This window comes from Ovis canadensis, chromosome 17 (assembly GCF_042477335.2).
Source record: "Ovis canadensis isolate MfBH-ARS-UI-01 breed Bighorn chromosome 17, ARS-UI_OviCan_v2, whole genome shotgun sequence".
Classification (NCBI taxonomy): Eukaryota; Metazoa; Chordata; class Mammalia; order Artiodactyla; family Bovidae; genus Ovis; species Ovis canadensis.
In genome coordinates this window covers 20427627-20440930 of record NC_091261.1, presented here as the reverse complement: position 1 = coordinate 20440930, position 13304 = coordinate 20427627, and the positions used below count along the sequence as shown (strand labels likewise).

Here is a 13304-nt window from a genome sequence, read left to right as displayed (position 1 = left end):
AGTTTGCTATTGTCCTGTTCGGGAGGTTTCCTCAATAGTTACCACAGACTTTTAGAAAGACGAAAATGCTTGCCTTGTGATCAGTAGACTTTTAAGTTTTCTATAGGATGATATCTTAATGATAGGAATTTTATGAGCTTCATGCTAATGTCTTACTCTGTTTACTCTGTGGGAACATGTATAATTGACAACTGATGGATGAAATATCGGATTTTGTCTTTGCAGTTTGGTTGAGTGCCAAGCATATGCAGATGCTCATGTGTATTAGGGCAAATAATTCCCATACAAACAAAATGCCATGCGTGGACCTGGCTTGGCTACTTGAGGATGTGTCTTTCTCTGTTTCCTGAAGTTGTGGAGTAAATGCACCAGTGGTGGTGTGCAGCCTCAGATTTCAAACAGATGCTCAGAGAAGGGAAAATAAAACAACTCCACTAATAATTACATGACATTACTTGATTAGTCAATCAAATGACATCCAAAACTACATCTGTAATTTAACAGATGAGAGTATCTGGTATCCTGCCTTTAAAGTGAAAAAAAAAAAATTAAAAAAAATCAAAGTTGCTTAAAATAAGTCATAGATAATGATGTCATTTGACCCTAGCCGAGCATTCTTGGGACTTTAAATGGAATTGAAAACTGTTCCTCACAGTACTTGGCTTTTTATAGTTACTGCTGGATTCACATGAAATCATTATGAACTTATTAAGTATTAAAAGAGGCAGGGACAGATCTGGTATGTTATCCTGAAATTTGGGGGTGACCTAAAGACTTTGCAAAATCTCACTGAAAATCCAAGTGGAACTCAAAATGTGGGTACACGTTCTCCAGAGGAATTTTTTCCCCCAAAGATTGTCACATATATATGTATTTAAATGCTAAAGACTGTATTATGGATTTAAACTACATGTTACTGAAATGGGCCTATCATTTTTACTGTTCTGTTTTAAAAGTAAGAATAATTTCTCACTTTTGTGCTACAGGCAAAAGTGATAGTGGCTGTATCGGAATCCAGAATCTGTAATGCAGGGCACTCCAGCGGTGGGACTTGGCGTGTATTTGTGTGTGTGTGTGTGTGTGTGTGTGTGTGTATCTGTGTGTCTGTGTGTATGTGTTTCAAAGCACAGACCAAGCTCCCAGTCTTGTATCGGAATCCAGAATCTGTAATGCAGGGCACTCCAGCGGTGGGACTTGGCGTGTATTTGTGTGTGTGTGTGTGTGTGTGTATGTGTGTGTGTGTGTGTGTATCTGTGTGTCTGTGTGTATGTGTTTCAAAGCACAGACCAAGCTCCCAGTCTTGTATCGGAATCCAGAATCTGTAATGCAGGGCACTCCAGCGGTGGGACTTGGCGTGTGTGTGTGTGTGTCTATCTGTCTGTCTGTCTGTCTGTCTGTGTGTGTGTGTCTGTGTGTGTGTGTCTGTGTGTGTGTGTCTCTGTGTGTGTGTGTGTCTGTGTGTGTCTGTGTGTCTGTGTTTCAAAGCACAGACCAAGCTCCCAGTCTTGTCAGTAACTATCCCAGTCAGTGCACAGCAGTTTAGTCGGTTCTTCGTGGTGGTTCTGTGGAGAAGTGGCATTCTGAGCCACAATTCATAGCACATCCGCTGCTGAAACATGAAAAGCTTGATATTTTTGGTTGTCAATCAAATGCAGAGTGAATCCCCCAGCTTCTTATTCATACAGATTAAAAAAAAAAAACAACAACACAAAACTTTATCTTTATTTATCTGCTTTATGTCTCAGGCCAGGCCCTGCTCAGCATGTGGGATCTTAGTTCCCCAACCTCTGCTCCAAGCATAGAGAGCACAGAGCCTTAACCCCTGGACCACCAGGGAAGTCCCCATACATGTCTTAAAATGTCACAGAAAGTACTCCAACCTTGAGAGGCCTGAAAAGAACAGGGCAAAGTAAGTAGATGAATCCAGTCTGGAAAGGAGATTTCTGTTACATTGGACACTTCCTGCTATTTGAAGAACTTGATCTTTTTCCCTGGACACTGGACAAAACTCATCTCTCTCTTACATTCATAGAATGTTTCCTGTGTATCTTTTAAAGGATTTACTTGTAAGCGTGTTTCAGTCTAGATTTCTCATTAAGTTGGGGAGTGCTTCTCATACTTGAGCCCAATGAGGATCCCCTGCAGTGCTTGTGAAGCCCACAGTGCTGGACCCCACCCAAGAGTGACGCTTAGGGTTAGAGGGGAGCCGGAAAATGTGTGTTTCTAATGTATTTCCTGATGGTGTTGGCAAACCCGGATATATCCTCCTGCCTGCCCCACCCCCATGGTTCCAGGCACGTGCTGATGTGCATCTCTGAGGATTACAGTTCAGAGAAGTGACCATGCAGAGTGCTTCCTTTTTTTTTTTCCTATTCTTTTCTCTTCCTAGGATTGTGTGTTTGCTCTCTTCCAGCAGCTTCTGGGTGCTCACTTATTGAAATGCACTCACTTACTGCAAATGCTGATTCCCTCTGCCTGAAGTGTCTCTGTTCCTTTTTGCTCAAGACAACCCTGACCTGTCTTCAGGGTGTAATTTAGTTTTCACTTTTGGGAAGCCTTCTTGAGTATTCAGAATGATACCTTTCTCTGTATGTGCCCAATACTTGATGTTAGGAAATGATTTCCTAGTTAATGTCGTTCGGTCGCTAACTCATGTCTGACTCTTTGTGGCACCACGGACGTCATGCACACCAGGCTCCTCTGCCCTCCACTGTCTCCCAGAGTTTGCTCAGAAAAATGTCCATTTCTCCTTTTGCCTTCAGTCCTTCCCAGCATCAGGATCTTTTCCAGTGAGTCAGGTTTTCGAATCAGGTGGCCAACTATTGGAGCTTCAGCTTCAGAAACGGTCCTTCCAAAGAATATTCAGGGTTTATTTCCTTAAGGATTGACCGGTTTGATCTCCTTGCAGTTCAAGGGACTCTCAAGGGTCTTCTCTAGCACTGCAATTCAAAAGCATCAATTCTTTAGTGCTCAGCTTTCTTTATGGTCCATCTCTCACATCCATACATGATTACTGGAAAAACCATAGCTTTGACTATGTAGATCTTTGTTGGCAAAGTGATGTCTCTACTTTTAAATACACTGTCTATGTTTGTCGTAGCCTTCCTTCCAAGGAGCAAGTGTCTTTTTGTTTCGTGGCTGCAGTCCCCATCAGCAGTGATTTTGGAGCCCCCCAAAATACAGTCTGTCACTGCTTCCCCATTTTCCCCACCTGTTTTCCATGAAGTGATGGGACCGGATGCCATGACCTTAGTTTTTTTGAATGTTGAGTTTTAAGTCAGCTTTTTCACTTGCCTCTTCTACCCTTATCAAGAGGCTCCGAAGTTCCTCTTCACTTTCTGCCGTTAGAGTGGTTTCTGCCATTTTGCACTATGTACTCTGCATGGAAGTTAAATAAGCAGGGTGATAATATACAGCCTTGTCATACTGCTTTTCCAATTTTGAACCAGTCAGTTTTTCCATGTCCAGTTCTAACTGTTGCTTCTTGACCTACATACAAGTTTCTCAGGAGGCAGGTAAAGTGGTCTGGTATTCCCACCTCTTTAAGAATTTTCCACAGTTTATTTTGATCCAGACAGTCAAAGGCATTTGCATAGTCAATGAAGTAGAAGTAGATATTTCTGTTAGGCAGCTTTCTGTTAGGCAACTAATCTCAGCCCTCAACTCAGTCATTCTTGATCTATTAATTATGATACTAAGCAACACTCTTTGTTGGCTGTCCATCTGCCTTGCCTCCAGAAATACCGTGATCTGTTAGACATTTCCAGAAGCCCCCTCACAGTCAGAATTTCCTGCTTCCATTCTGACATTGTTAGGGAGTTTAAAAATTTAGCTCTTCCTGTCGCCTGTCCCCCCAGCTTTCTGGAATCCTGTTATCCTTGTTACTGCTGTAATAGTATCTCCTAGGTCAGCCTCCACTACGAAGGACAGACATAGGGAGGTTAATTCTCTGCCCCTTTGCTCATTTATTATTGCCTCATGTACACTTTTCTTTAGGAAATAGTTAGCTGGGTTTTTTTTTTCCAGTTTTGTTTTATACCAGCATGCCCAGTTCTCCATGCCTTTTCATGTCTTCCTGTACAGTCACTGTGGTGGTTCTGGCACCAATGCTTCATTTAACGTGGCCCATAATTTTTGTTAGAATGACTTTATTGATATATAATTCACCCATTGAAAAGAATTGATTGTGACATCGTCCCAGAGAGGTGTGAGCATAGCCACAATCAGTTTTGAAAGGTTTTCATCACCGAAAGGCAAAGCTGAAGCTCCCATAGTTTGGCCACCTGCTGTGGAGAGTCAATTCAGTGGAAAAGACCCTGATGCTGGGAAAGATGAAATGGTTGGATGGCTCATTGATCACTGACTCAATGGACATGAGTCTGAGCAAACTCCAGGAGATAGCGGAGGACAGGGAGGCCTGGCGTGCTGCTTTCCATGGGGCTGCAGAGAATCGGACACGACTGGACGACAGCAGCAAGGGTGTTTTGAGAACATTGTTACCCCCTGTACCCGTTCATTCCTGTGTGGTCAGCCTCTGTTTCTCTTCAACATTCCCCTCATCTGTAGACAAACAGTAATCTACTTTCTGCCTAAATGGATTTGCTTATGAATCCTGTAAATAACATCACATAATCAAAAAAAAAAAAAAAAGAAAGAAAGATGGCTGCATCGTAGAATAGCTGTTCATAACTGGGGATGTTGACACCCTAAGGTGTAAGTCAGTCTGTGTTCTGGCAGGCTGGGAGGGCAATAGATGTGGCTCTTCCTTCCACCCACTGTGAGGCTCTTGGTTTGGTTTCTCCTGAGTGTGAAAGTGTTCTGGCACATCTGTCCTCGGAGCTGCCTGGAACTGCATCAGAGGTTCATGCCTCCCCAGACCTGGTGCTTGTTAGTTAAAGTCGTCACATGGTAGACTCCCGTGCCCGTTGCAGACTCTGTGTGCGCTCACTGGTGACCATCTTTATTCTTGTCAATGAAATAACTTGCTGCTTTTAATGTGGGCCGACAAATAGAAGTTTCCCATAGACAGTTACATGGCATTTGAAATTCCTTGACTTTTGGTTACTTGATTGCTTTTCAAGGAGTTGATAAACTTTGCTGGGAGATAGCAAAGTACCGCTTCAATTGTATTCGTGTCTACCACAACAGTGATTTGTCTGAATCAGAAAAATAATCCTCTTAAACAATTTTTAACCGGATTTGGTGAAATTGGGTGCACACTTAGAAGGGATCAGGTAGCTGTCTTAGCAGACTTTGTCTCCGCTTCTTCCCTTCCTCTCTCTTTCTTTCCCTTTCTCCCTCCTTCACTCCTTCAGGGACAGCTTCAACCCTGTTGCTCTTGATTTTACTGCTCTCAACCCTGCCGGGGCAGTCAGTTCACCCTAGAAGTTGATGTCTTAAATTTTTTATCTCTATTACTATGATTGTTTCGAAAGAAAATAGGGAATTTATCCTTTTTTTTTTTTAGGTTTTTTTTTTAATGTAGACCATTTTTAAAATCTTTATGAAATTTGTTATGGTATTGCTTCTTTTATGCTTTGGTGTTTTGGGCTTGAGGCATGTAGTATCTTCACTCCCCGACCGGGGATGGAACCCATACCCCTGCAAGGCAAAGTGCCAGCCACTGGGCCACCAAAGAAGTCCTGGGAATTTATCTTTTAAACATTCTTCCTCTCTCTCTCTCTTTCTTTGTTTTTACATATCTGTATTTTGTTAAACTTGACTAAGATGAACACAAATGGCTTTTATAACAAGGGGAGAAAACCGATGCAGATTTAAAAAAGAGATCAAGAGAGGGTAGTCTTTAACTCTCCCAAATGAATTGCCCATCATAGGAATTTCCAGAATCTTTATTGGCTAATCAGGTGATCATATCCTTATAATGGGAGCACCTTGTCTTCTCTGCTTACCTGAGGGTGGGCCCTCGGTACAGAAAGTGGTGGGCCCCATTGACCGTGGTCTCTAGTAGAGCTCGTGCTGGGGGCAGTAGTGCGTGTGCGAGGACTTACCCCCCGGTGTTATGGGGAGTGAACTGGAAGCCAGTGTCCCGTACCTAAGTGAGCAGCAAAGTCCCTGGTGGGTTCAGAAAGATCGACGTGTCTGATAGCCCATAAGGAAACACAGGGCAGTGAGCAAGAGGAGAGAGTTGCCTTGCTGCGAGCCCCAGCAGTCTTGTGACGTCTGCTTAGAGGCTGAACCCTTCTGGACCTATGTGGGCTGGGGACTTAGAACGGGACGAGGCTTATGCTTCAGCAGGGGCTGGTGGTGAGAGGCTGCAGGGAAGGTTTGACGCAATAAATCACCTCTTGCATTTCTCAGAAAGAGAAAGATAGTAGAGCATTGACTCTCAAGGGCCACAGACATTGTTATAGATTCTTTATAAATATTTCATGTTGAGCCTCACATCAAACCTGGTAAAGCAGAGAGATATTCTTTTAAAAAATATATGTATTTGGTTTCTCTGGGTCTTTATTGAGGCAAGTGGGATCTAGTTCCCTGACTAGGGATTGAACCGGGCCCCTGCGTTGGGAGCAAGGAGTCTTAGCCACTGGACCACCAGGGAAGTCCTGATGTATTCATTTTTTGGAAAAAGTCTTTATTGAATTTGTTACAATATTGCTTCTGTTTTATGGTGGTTTTTTTTTTTTTTTTTGGCTTGGCAGTGAGGCATTTGGGATATTTGCTTCACAACCAATGATCAAACCTGCACCCCCTGCCTTGGAAGGCAAAGTGTTAATCACCAGGGAAGTCCTGATATATTCATTTTTAAACATAGGGAAATGAAGGCACAAAGATGGTCAGAATCTTGCCCCAAGTCACGTGACTAGTAAGGGCAGAGGTTGTTTTCGACCCTGATCTGTCTGTCCCTGGGATCTGTGGTTCCCTTGCCTTGTTTTACTGTCAGCATGGAGATTGTCTGTTTGCAGATGGGGCCACCGTCGAACTGAAGCTTTCCCCTGATTCTGAGACCCGGTGAACTGGCGAAGGGTGGCTGTCTGCTGGCCGCTGCCCTTGTTTTGAAGTGGGAGCACTGACCCAGTGTTAGGTCATGTGGCTGCGGTTTATAATTATCTATGGGGAATAAACACTTGATCGGCACATTCACCATCCAACACCTTTGGCTGAAATCTGGGAGGGGGGAGGGCATTTTCCCCCACCCCACCCCACAGCAGAGCTGGGAGACTTGAAAATTTGATATTTTGCAACAGAGCAGCATCCATAATCTTTTGATGAGTAATATGATATCTGGTAAAGCTCTTGAAGCTAATCTCAGAGCCCACATTCTTGGCCTTCCACCATCAGTCTCTGCATGTTCATTGGTGGAGAGGGTGGGGTAATATAATAATTTTTGTCCTGTATATTTTCTTGGCTCTTTTCTCTAACTTGGTACAGAAATTATGCTGCCCTTACCTCCTAGCTTCCTCGCAGCCTTCCTTACATGTCCCTTGGGTGTTGCTAGGTGTTTTTGGTATTTGTATTGTGTACTCGGCACTTGCCTGTGGCCTGATTCATTTCTTCCTTTCCAGTGCTGTAACTACGGGTTCTGAAGTTCAGAGGTTTCATTTTCAAGCCAGATTGTTGGTTATTCTTGTAACTTTAAAGCCTCGTAACGAAAAGCTGACTTTCCAAAATAAAGACACTTGTCTGAATTTTTATAGTAGCTTCTCTACTACTTAAGCCTCAAAAAAAAAAATTGTCTTGAGACTTATTGTGTTTTTCATTTTCATTTTATCAGTTTTTGTTGTAATTGGTCACTGGCTGTTCATGGATTGGTTGGCTGTATCTCAGTACTGAAATGCAGGCAGGGCCTTGTGAGCTTTCTCTGAGTTGGAAGACTGTGGTGTAGACTGCTGAACCACTGACTTTTATCATTTATTTAACTTATCAAATAATTTTTTTTCCTTAAAAAATTTTTTTTAATTGGAGTATAATTGCTCTACAACACTGTGTTGCTTTCTGCAGTACATCAGTGTGAATCAGCTGTATGTATACATGCTGATATACAGCTGATGAGCTACAGTTCATAGGGTCGCAGAGAGCTGGACACGACTGAAGTGACTTAGCCCGCATGCATATACCTCCTCCTTCATGAATGTTCCTCCCACCCCCATCCCCCATTCCGTCTCTCTAGGTCATTACTGAGCACTGAGCTGAGCTCCCCAAAGCACTGATTTTACAGTCAAACAAGCCTAGCTTTGCATTCTTTTCTTGCCACTTAAAACCTTGGAGGCCTTATATAAATTACTTGAGCAAACTAAGACTTAGCGAGATTACCTGCAAAGCGGGAGTGTGAGCACCTACCCCTCTGAATTGTTGTGAGGTTTCTAGGTGCCAAGTGAAATAAGACCCCACTGCTCCCCTGGGAGCCCTAGGTGGCCACCTGCTTGCATTTTGCTTTCCTCTGAGAACCTAACTTGATAGTCCTAGTTGAACTTGACCTGACTTCTTGGTTCATCAGTTATATAATCTCCCCACCAAATGGCTTAGGAAAAATGCCCTCTCTAGTCCTGCAGGAGCCTTTGGCGTTGACCCGAAGTTATGTTGTTTCCAGCAGTTACAGTAGTTATTCCAGGAGAACCCAGGGCTCCTTTCCTAACCTTGCTGTACAGGAACCTTCTCTGGAGAAACTTCTGAGAAAATGGCCCTTGGGTATTGCGTGACCAGGGCATGGGGTTCCCATGGCCAGTGAACTCCCTCAGCTGTTCTGAGCAGTTTGGGAAGCTCACCCATCATGACAGGTAGCCTGTAAAACAGCCTGGGGAGTAACCAGAGGCTCTTCATAGCAGAGAAGTCGTATGCCCCTTTTAAGCTGTGCTTGGGAGCTCCCCTGTTCTATATGTTCCACTCTTGTGTTGGGTGGCAGCTGTTTTCACATCCAGATTGAGCTTGTAGAAACATTCCTGTCAGTTGCCCTGCAGGACCATAACCCTGAGACCCCTCCAGCCCCGTAATTCTCTGAAATGCAGCTGCAGCTCCTTTTCCAGTGAGCTAGCAAGCCCTGTCCCTGATTCCACAGATCATCTGGAAAGAAGAGAAATGCGATTCAAGGAACACTTTGAGCAAAAGATTGGTTAATCACTCTCAGATAGTTCTTGGAGTTACCACTCTCAGATATTTCTTTTATAGTGAAACCCAAGTAAATTATCCTCCTGGGAGTGAACTTCATAAGATACTGGTTGACTCAATGGTGATGTCCTTTGTTGTCAAGGGAGGAAAGCCACCAGCCGCCTTAGCATCCTGCAGGGTGGGGACTGAGTGTTCAGAGTGGTCGTGTCCAGCCTCAAAGGGTTCTGTCTTACCTGCGTTTGAGAGCTTTCCTCCCATTCCCTTCCTTCTCTCACTGCTCATCTCCCTCCTGTAGAAGACTTTTTTTTCTCAAGGGGGAGCAAGTTCTGGCTTTTAAGTGCTGGCTTGATCTATGGGCTGTCTCCTTCCTTCATGGCAGGTGATCTTGAGCAATTTGTCAAGGGAGCTGCTGATGCAGGAGAGGCCTGGGTATTTGCACATCGGCTTCTAACACACACAGGAGCCCCATGCCACAAAGCCCTGGAAGATGGAGGAAGGGGAGTGGGCTTCTTGAGCCCTGGGGAGTTTTCCATCAGTGTCTTCATGTCTTCCAACTCTCCACTACAAAATAGATTCACATCTAATCCATCTCATTCAGGAGTCTGCAAACTGCATCCCGCTGCTGCCTGTTTTTAATATATAAATAAAGTTTTATGGGAACACAGCCACCCAGACACTGACATTCTGTCTGTGACTGCTTTTGTGCGGCTGTGATAACAACTGGGTTAAGAGGGAGCAAGACCTACAGCCTGCAAATCCCAAAGCATTTACTGTCTGGCCCTTTGCAGAAAAAGTTTGCCAACTTCAATCTATCATATAAACAAAACCAATCTTTTTGGAAAAGCCCACATTCCTTAAAAACCAGTTTCAACAATTGTGGTTATTTGCCACCTTTCAGATGGGTGGTCTGGGTGATTTTTAAATAGAACCCTTATGAATTTTTTCTTATTATTCAATTAGCCAAAAGGTTTCCTGCAAGTGTGTGATAATTTCAAAAGGCTTTTATTGTTCCAATGATTTAAAAAATTATTTGGGGTTATTCTTTTTAAAACCTATTGTTAAAAATAAACATTTTATTTTGAAATAGTTTCAGATTTATAGAAAATATACAAAGATAGTATAGAGAGTTCCTGAGACCCTTCACTCAGCTTCTCCTACTGGTAACATGTTACACTGAACCACTTTGGTTAAAACTAAGAAATCGGTTGGAATTATCACTCTCGGACAGCTTTACTTTTAACTAAACTTACTTTGGTTAAAATTAAGAAATTCACGTTGGCACAACACATACAGAATGTATTTGTATTTCACTATATATATATTTTTAAAAAATTCAGTTTATTTGGAAATTTTCTATATGTTTGAATATTTTTCTAAATTTTAAAATAACTTATGAATAAAAAAATAAAAAAGAAATCATGACAGAATTTAGGGAAATCATAGAAACAAATGTAAGTGAATATATTATGTACTAAAATGTGTGATACAGTTAAAATGGTAAAGAAATATATAAGAAATAAAGAAATAAGTAATAAAGACATATATAAGAAATAAAGAAATATATGTATATTTTAACTCATGTCCTTTTGTTCTAGGAACCAGTCTTAGATCATATATAGTCATATTGCATTTAGCAACTTTTCTTCCCCAGTGATGGCATTTCCTTAATGTTTAGAGTTTTCTTTCTTTAACATAGTTCGTTTCTTTAGGTGAAGAAGATGATTCATTAGTGAAGAAACAAGTCTGAAAAGCAGAGGCTAGAATACCTAATGGTCATAAAAAGTGAACTTGGGGCTCCAGTCACTCCCGGATGCTTTCTGCCGTAATTTTATTCATATCTTACTGCCAGGCAGCCTCTTAACAATTACTCTCACTTTAGCCAAGGAAGCTGAGACCAAGGAGATTGTTAGCCGCCTGTTTGAGTTGTGGCTGACCCTCAGCCACGGCTGATAATGCCAGCTGTCTCCCAGCCTCTGAGAGAGTGAGAAGTGTCCTCCTCTGTTCCCCACCGGCCTCATTTTTTTTTTTTTCTTTTTTTAACAAAAAGAGGAAGAAGCTTAGGGAGATTACGAAATTGCAGATGGGCACCCAGCCAGAGCTGTCTTGGAACCCAGGTGTCTCTGTAGAGTAGCAGCGTGTCATGGTGTGAATGAAATCCTTCAGTTGCCCTGCCTGTGAGCATTTGACTCCGTGGTCTTGTCCCCTGGGCACCTCTGCCTCCCCTCTCTCTCTCCATTCGGCTCATGTTTCAGTCCAGCCACTCACTGGTAGGGACCTGAGACTCTGAGGCCTTGCAGTCTTGTCAGAACGCAGCTTTGACCCAACACGACCTTGAGTAAGCCACCTTCGCCTTTCTGCTACTGGCTTGTCATGAGTCACGTCGGAATGGGCGCAGTTACGTGTGTGCGTTGCAGAGTGCCGACGGCCGGGGTGTAGGGAGGGGGTGGGGATCCTGATGAGCGAGGCGTCGACGTGGGGCAGAGGGTCTCTCCGGATGCCCACGTGACGGCTGCCTCTGTTCTGCGGCACCCTGGGCGCCTGTCCGCATGGCCCTCATCACGCTGCGTCGTCATCATCAGTGTGTCCTCCTCTCGCCTGAATGGGTGCTCGTAGAAAACAGATGTCGTAGTGCCCTGGGTGTCCCCGGGGCAGGCGTGGGGCCTGGCTGGTAGTTCTCAGATCCTGAACGATGAGTGAACAGGGTGCGTTTTGAGCCCTCCTAGTGGTCAGCGCTGACCTCCCGGCCCACCACTGAGGTTTCTGGTGAGTTCTCAGAGTGCCTCTCCCCACTGCCGTGCCCTCACTTGGAGCCAGCAGGGTGCTGGCTGGGGAGTTCTCCTTCTCGGGCACTGCAGGAAGAGCAGTGGCATTTATTTGAACAGAGATTTCCCATAATATACAGATCGACAGTATTTCCTTCTGTCTTCATTAACATTTTCAAACACTGTTGCCCAGGACAGCTGTTCCAGACTTACGCTGTACGCTTCCCGGACTGGAATGAAAGATCATTTCACTAATGTGTTAGCTTCTGCTCAGAGACCTAGAAAATGAGGTTTTAAAATCTATCCTTCCAGTGCAAACTTCTGACTTGATGCCGACACGACAAAGGCCATCTTCAGACATCTTGGTGCTTGGGGGATTTAATCACTTTAGAAAAGCAGTCATTTCTTTCCTTGAAATGTATTCTCCCTTGAATGTTACCTTATGCCCTGTGCTCCCAGAGCTTGGGACTGGGTGCTCGTACTACCAGCACTGCCCAAGGCCTGACCTGCCTCAGCTATGCAAGAAATATTTGTTAGAGAGAGACAGGCTCTGGTGACTGGTGCAGCTGTTGTCGAATTTCAGCAGTTAAAAGCCTAAGTCCCCTTCCCTATTTCTGAAATGTTTGTGCTGTTTTGCTGCCAAAAAGTTTCTTAATATGCACGGTGCATGGAGTCTGGTATTGGAGATTGGGTCGCCGTTGGAATCCCAAGCAGCATCTACTGCTGATTTGTTACGTTTTCAGAAAAATAAGCTCTGCAAAGCGTACGCATATACAGCTATGGTCATAATTTTGTGTTCAGGGTTTATTCCTCTGCATGGTGAGAGCTACAGGGTCTTTCCCTGGAGTACAGACCTGTTTTGCCAAAGCAAAGATGTTGATTTTTGTTCCTGGATAGAATTTTCTTATCATTTTCACAAATGTGAGTTCCATTCCCTACCCCCTTCCCCTCCCCAAAGCAGGAGACATCCCTGTCGTCTTTCAGTATCAGAAAGTTTTCCAGCATGAGTTTCTAAGTTAGCAGGGGGAAACTTCTGTGTTTTTTGGTGAAACCCTTTTGTTTCCATTTCTTCCTTTTCTCTGAGAAGGAAACATTCCTCCTCAAAAGAAGGTTGGCTCTTCTGCCCTGAAAATGGAGAAGAGTCACCACGCTTTCAGTTTTGTGTGAGAAGTTGGGAAGAGAGCAGAGACGCACATTCATCTTTCTCTGTAATTTATTTCTCTTTTGGTAAATGTGGTTTCTGAGCTTTTCAGGAAGAGTTGACTTCTGCCTCCCATTTTTGCAGACCACAACTTGGCTTTCAGGAAACAGGGCACTTGAGGTGCTCTTTTATAATTGGTCAGCGGCTTCTTACTCAATAAAATCAGCGGTTTATGATCACTTCAGTCTGGTTCATCAAAAATCCATTGTTAAAGGGGTAGCAGGAGGAAGGAATTAAATAGTTTGTTTTTTTTTTAAGTGCTGAAACTTTGGGAA

General features: G+C 43.6%; 1 protein-coding gene across 2 annotated transcripts in view; it reads left to right on the top strand.

The window, feature by feature from the left end:
* The window catches only part of ARHGAP10 (Rho GTPase activating protein 10), a 373246-nt gene that overhangs the window by 347921 nt on the left and 12021 nt on the right, over nt 1–13304 (top strand). The gene's annotated exons all lie outside the window — the stretch shown is intronic.